Below are 6,000 nucleotides of genomic sequence, written 5' to 3' on the forward strand. Positions count from 1 at the left end.
CGATGGTCATCATTATCTTGGAGACACATATTCCCTGCGTGTCGTAGAAGGCGACTAAAAGGGGAGGGAGCGGGGGGCTGGAAATCCTTCCCTCTCATTTTTTTTAATTTTCCAAAAGAGGGAACAGAGAATTGGGCCAGGTGAGGGTATTCCCTCAAAGGCCCAGGCCTCTGTTCTTAACGCTACCTCGCTAATGCGGGAAATGGCGAATAGTTTGAAAGAAAAGAAAAGATATATATATATATATATATATATATATATATATATATATATATATATATATATATATATATATATACACACATATTTATTATTATCATTTTGTTATTTGCTTTGTTGCTTTCTCCCGCTTTAGCGAGGTTGCGCAAGGAAACAGACGAAAGAAATGGCCCAACCTACCCACATACACATGTATATACATACACGTCCACACACGCAAATATACATACCTATACATCTCAACGTATACATATATATATACACACACAGACATATACATATATACACATGTACATAATTCATTCCCATCGCCACCCCGCCAATCATGAAATAACAACCCCCTCCCCCAAATGTGCGCGAGGTAGCGCTAAGAAAAGACAACAAAGGCCACATTCGTTCACACTCAGTCTCTAGCTGTCATGTAATAATGCACCGAAACCACAGCTCCCTTTCCACATCCAGGCCCAACAGAACACCCTGGTTTACCCCAGACGCTTCACATGCCCTGGTTCAATCCATTAACAGCACGTCGACCTCGGTATATCACATCGTTCCAATTCACTCTATTCCTTGCACGCCTTTCACCCTCCTGCATCTTCAGGCCCCGATCACTCAAAATCTTTTTCACTCCATCTTTCCACCTCCAATTTCGTCTCCCACTTCTCGTTCCCTCCACCTCTGACACATGTATCCTGTTGGTCAATCTTTCCTCACTCATTCTCTCCATGTGACCAAACCATTTCAAAACACCCTCTTCTGCTCTCTCAACCACACTCTTTTTATTTCCACACATCTCTCTTACCCTTACATTACTTACTCGATCAAACCATCTCACACCACATATTGTCCTCAAACATCTCATTTCCAGCACATCCACCCTCCTCCGCACAACTCTATCCATAGCCCACGCCTCGCAACCATATAACATTGTTGGAACCACTATTCCTTCAAACATACCCATTTTTGCTTGCCGAGATAATGTTCTCGACTTCCACACATTCTTCAACGCTACCAGAACTTTCGCCCCCTCCCCCACCCTATGATTCACTTCCGCTTCCATGGTTCCATCCGCTGCCAAATCTACTCCCAGATATCTAAAAGACTTCACTTCCTCCAGCTTTTCTCCATTCAAACTTACCTCCCAATTGATTTGTCCCTCAACCTTACTGTACCTAATACCCTTGCTCTTATTCACATTTACTCTCAGCTTTCTTCTTTCACACACTTTACCAAACTCAGTCACCAGCTTCTGCAGTTTCTCACAAAAATCAGCAACCAGCGCAGTATCATCAGCGAACAACAACTGACTTACTTCCCAAGCTCTCTCATCCACAACAGACTTCATACTTGCCCCTCTTTCCAAAACTCTTGCATTTACCTCCCTAACAACCCCATCCATAAACAAATTAAACAACCATGGAGACATCACACACCCCTGCCGCTAACCTACATTCACTGAGAACCAATCACTTTCCTTTCTTCCTACACGTACACATGCCTTACATCCTCGATAAAAACTTTTCACTGCTTCTAACAACTTGCCTCCCACACCATATATTCTTAATACCTTCCACAGAGCATCTCTATCAACTCTATCATATGCCTTCTCCAGATCCATAAATGCTACATACAAATCCATTTGCTTTTCTATGTATTTCTCACATACATTCTTCAAAGCAAACACCTGATCCACACATCCTCTACCACTTCTGAAACCACACTGCCCTTCCCCAATCTGATGCTCTGTATATGACTTCACCCTCTCAATCAATACCCTCCCATATAATTTCTCAGGAATACTCAACAAACTTATACCTCTCTAATTTGAGCACTCACTTTTATCCCCTTTGCCTTTGTACAATGGCACTATGCAAGCATTCCGCCAATCCACAGGCACCTCACCATAAGACATACATACATTGAATAACTTTACCAATCAGTCAACAATACAGTCATCCCCTTTTTTAATAAATTCTACTGCAATATCATCCAAACCCGCTGCCTTGCCGGCTTTCATCTTCCGCAAAGCTTTTACTACCTCTTCTCTATTTACCAAATCATTTTCCGTAACCGTCTTACTTTGCAAACCACCTCGACCAAAACACCCTATATCTGCTACTCTACCATCAAACACATTCAACAAACCTTCAAAATACTCACTTCATCTCCTTCTCACATCACCATTACTTGTTATCACCTCCCCATTAGCCCCCTTCACTGAAGTTCCCATTCGCTCCCTTGTCCAACGCACTTTGTTTACCTCCTTCCAAAACATCTTTTTATTCTCCCTAAAGTTTAATGATACTCTCACACCCCAACTCTCATTTGCCCTCTTTTTCACCTCTTGCACCTTTCTCTTGACCTGTTGCCTCTTTCTTTTATACATCTGCCTCTCTCTTTTCTTTCACTAATAATCTTACTTCTTCATCTCACCACTCACTACCCTTTCTCTCAAAGGCCCAGTCCTCTCTTCTTAACGCTACCTTACTAACGTGGGAGATGGCGAATGGTATGAAAAAAAAGATATATATATATATATATATATATATATATATATATATATATATATATATATATATATTATCCCTGGGGATAGGGGATTAAGAATACTTCCCACGTACTCCCTGCGTGTCTTAGAAGGCGACTAAAAGGGGAGGGAGCGGGGGGCTGGAAATCCTCCCTCTCGTTTTTTTTTTTTCTTAATTTTCCAAAAGAAGGAACAAAGGGGGCCAGGTGAGGATATTGCAAAAAAGGCCCAGTCCTCTGTTCTTAATGCTACCTCGCTAACGCGGGAAATGGCGAATAGTTTAAAAGAAAGAACGAAAGATATATATATATATATATATATATATATATATATATATATATCTATATATATATATATATATATATATACATATATATATATATATATATATATATATATATATATATATATATATATATATATATATATATAAGATTGACCAAGAGGATATATGTGTCGGAGGTGGAGGGAACGAGGAGAAGTGGGAGACCAATTTGGAGGTGGAAAGATGGAGTGAAACAGATTTTGAGTGATCGGGGCCTGAACATGCAGAAGGGTGAAAGGAGGGCAAGGAATAGCGTGAATTGGATCGATGTGGTATACCGGGGTTGACGTGCTGTCTGGGGTAAACCATGGAAAGTTGTGTGGGGCGTGAATGAGGAAAGGGAGCTGTGGTTTCGGGCATTATTGCATGACAGCTAGAGACTGAGTGTGAACGAATGGGGCCTTTGTTGTCTTTTCCTAGCGCTACCTCGCACACATGAGGGGGGAGGGTGATGGTATTCCATGTGTGGCGAGGTGGCGATGGGAATGAATAAAGGCAGACAGTGTGAATTGTGTGCATGGGTATATATGTGTGTCTGTGTATGTATATATATGTGTACATTGAGATGTATGGGTATGTATATTTGCGTGTGTGGATGTGTATGTATATGTATGTGTATGGGGGTGGGTTGGGCCATTACTTTTGTCTGTTTCCTTGCGCTACCTCGCAAACGCGGGAGACAGCGACAAAGCAAAATGATAATAATAATAATAATAATTTCTCAGGAATACTCAACAAACTTATACCTCTGTAATTTTGAGCACTCACTTTTATCCCATTTGCCTTTGTACAATGGCACTATGCAAGCATTCCGCCAATCCTCAGGCACCTCACCATGAGACATACATACATTAAATAACTTTACCAACCAGTCAACAATACAGTCACCCCCCTTTTTTAATAAATTCTACTGCAATATCATCCAAACCCGCTGCCTTGCCGGCTTTCATCTTCTGCAAAGCTTTTACTACCTCTTCTCTGTTTACCAAATCATTTTCCGTAACCGTCTCACTTTGCACACCACCTCGACCAAAACACCCTATATCTGCCACTCTATCATCAAACACATTCAACAAACCTTCAAAATACTCACTTCATCTCCTTTTCACATCACCATTACTTGTTATCACCTCCCCATTAGCCCCCTTCACTGAAGTTCCCATTTGCTCCCTTGTCCAACGCACTTTGTTTACCTCCTTCCAAAATATCTTTTTATTCTCCCTAAAGTTTAATGATACTCTCTCACCCCAACTCTCATTTGCCCTCTTTTTCACCTCTTGCACCTTTCTCTTGACCTCCTGCCTCTTTCTTTTATACATCTGCCACTCATTTGCAATATTTCCCTGCAAAAATCGTCCAAATGCCTCTCTCTTCTCTTTCACTAATAATCTTACTTATTCATCCTACCACTCACTACCCATTCTCTCAAAGGCCCAGTCCTCTCTTCTTAACGCTACCTTACTAACGTGGGAGATGACGAATGGTATGAAAAAAAAGATATATATATATATATATATATATATATATATATATATATATATATATATATATATATATATATATACATATATATAAACATACATACATATATTCCCATCCCATGGCGATGGGAATGAATAAAGGCAGACAGTATGACTTATGTACATTTGTATATATGTATATGTCTGTGTGTGTATATATATGTATACATTGAGATGTATAGGTATGTATATTTTGCGTGTGTGGACGTGTATGTATATACATGCGTATGTGGGTGGGTTGGGCCATTCTTTCGTCTGTTTCCTTGCGCTGCCTCGCTAACGCGGGAGACAGCGACAAAGAAAAATAACACACACACACACACACACACATATATATATATATATATATATATATATATATATATATATATATATATATATATATATATATATATATATATACATATATATATATATATATATATATATATATATATATATATATATATATATATATATATATATATATATATATATATATGTATATATATATATATATATATATATATATATATATATATATATATATATATATATATATATATATATATATATATATATATATATATATATATATGGGAATGAATAAAGGCAGCAAGTATGAAGTATGTACATGTTTATATATGTATATGTGTGTGCATGTACATATATATGTATACGTTGAAATGTATAGGTGTGCATATGTGCGTGTGTGGACGACACAAGAGAGAAATATAAGTCAGTTGATAAAAATCGAAGAGACGAAGCTAGGGCGCCATTTGGTAAACATGTGACTCTCCCCTGATCATGTGATTATTACACGAAAGTGCACTTGGGAACTTATCGTGTTTCATTTTCCCCGTGGACTCATAGGAATATCTTGATCACGCGCAAAATTGTGTTCTTTTCCAATATATATATATATATATATATATATATATATATATATATATATATATATATATATATATATATATATATATATTATTTTTTCTTTATTATACTTTGTCGCTGTCTCCCGCGTTTGCGAGGTAGCGCAAGGAAACAGACGAAAGAAATGGCCCATCCCCCCCCCCATACACATGTATATACATACGTCCACACACGCAAATATACATACCTACACAGCTTTCCATGGTTTACCCCAGACGCTTCACATGCCTTGATTCAATCCACTGACAGCACGTCAACCCCGGTATACCACATCACTCCAATTCACTCTATTCCTTGCACGCCTTTCACCCTCCTGCATGTTCAGGCCCCGATCACACAAAATCTTTTTCACTCCATCTTTCCACCTCCAATTTGGTCTCCCTCTTCTCCTTGTTCCCTCCACCTCCGACACATATATCCTCTTGGTCAATCTTTCCTCACTCATCCTCTCCATGTGCCCAAACCACTTCAAAACACCCTCTTCTGCTCTCTCAACC

The 6,000-nt window shown here is 38.7% G+C and overlaps 1 protein-coding gene across 2 annotated transcripts in view; it reads right to left on the reverse strand.

Moving 5' to 3' along the window:
* Window positions 1-6,000, reverse strand: part of LOC139765811 (metabotropic glutamate receptor 5-like) — a 173,759-nt gene that overhangs the window by 81,647 nt on the left and 86,112 nt on the right. The window lies entirely within an intron of this gene.

The sequence above is a fragment of the Panulirus ornatus genome, chromosome 56, assembly GCF_036320965.1.
Source record: "Panulirus ornatus isolate Po-2019 chromosome 56, ASM3632096v1, whole genome shotgun sequence".
Classification (NCBI taxonomy): domain Eukaryota; kingdom Metazoa; phylum Arthropoda; class Malacostraca; order Decapoda; family Palinuridae; genus Panulirus; species Panulirus ornatus.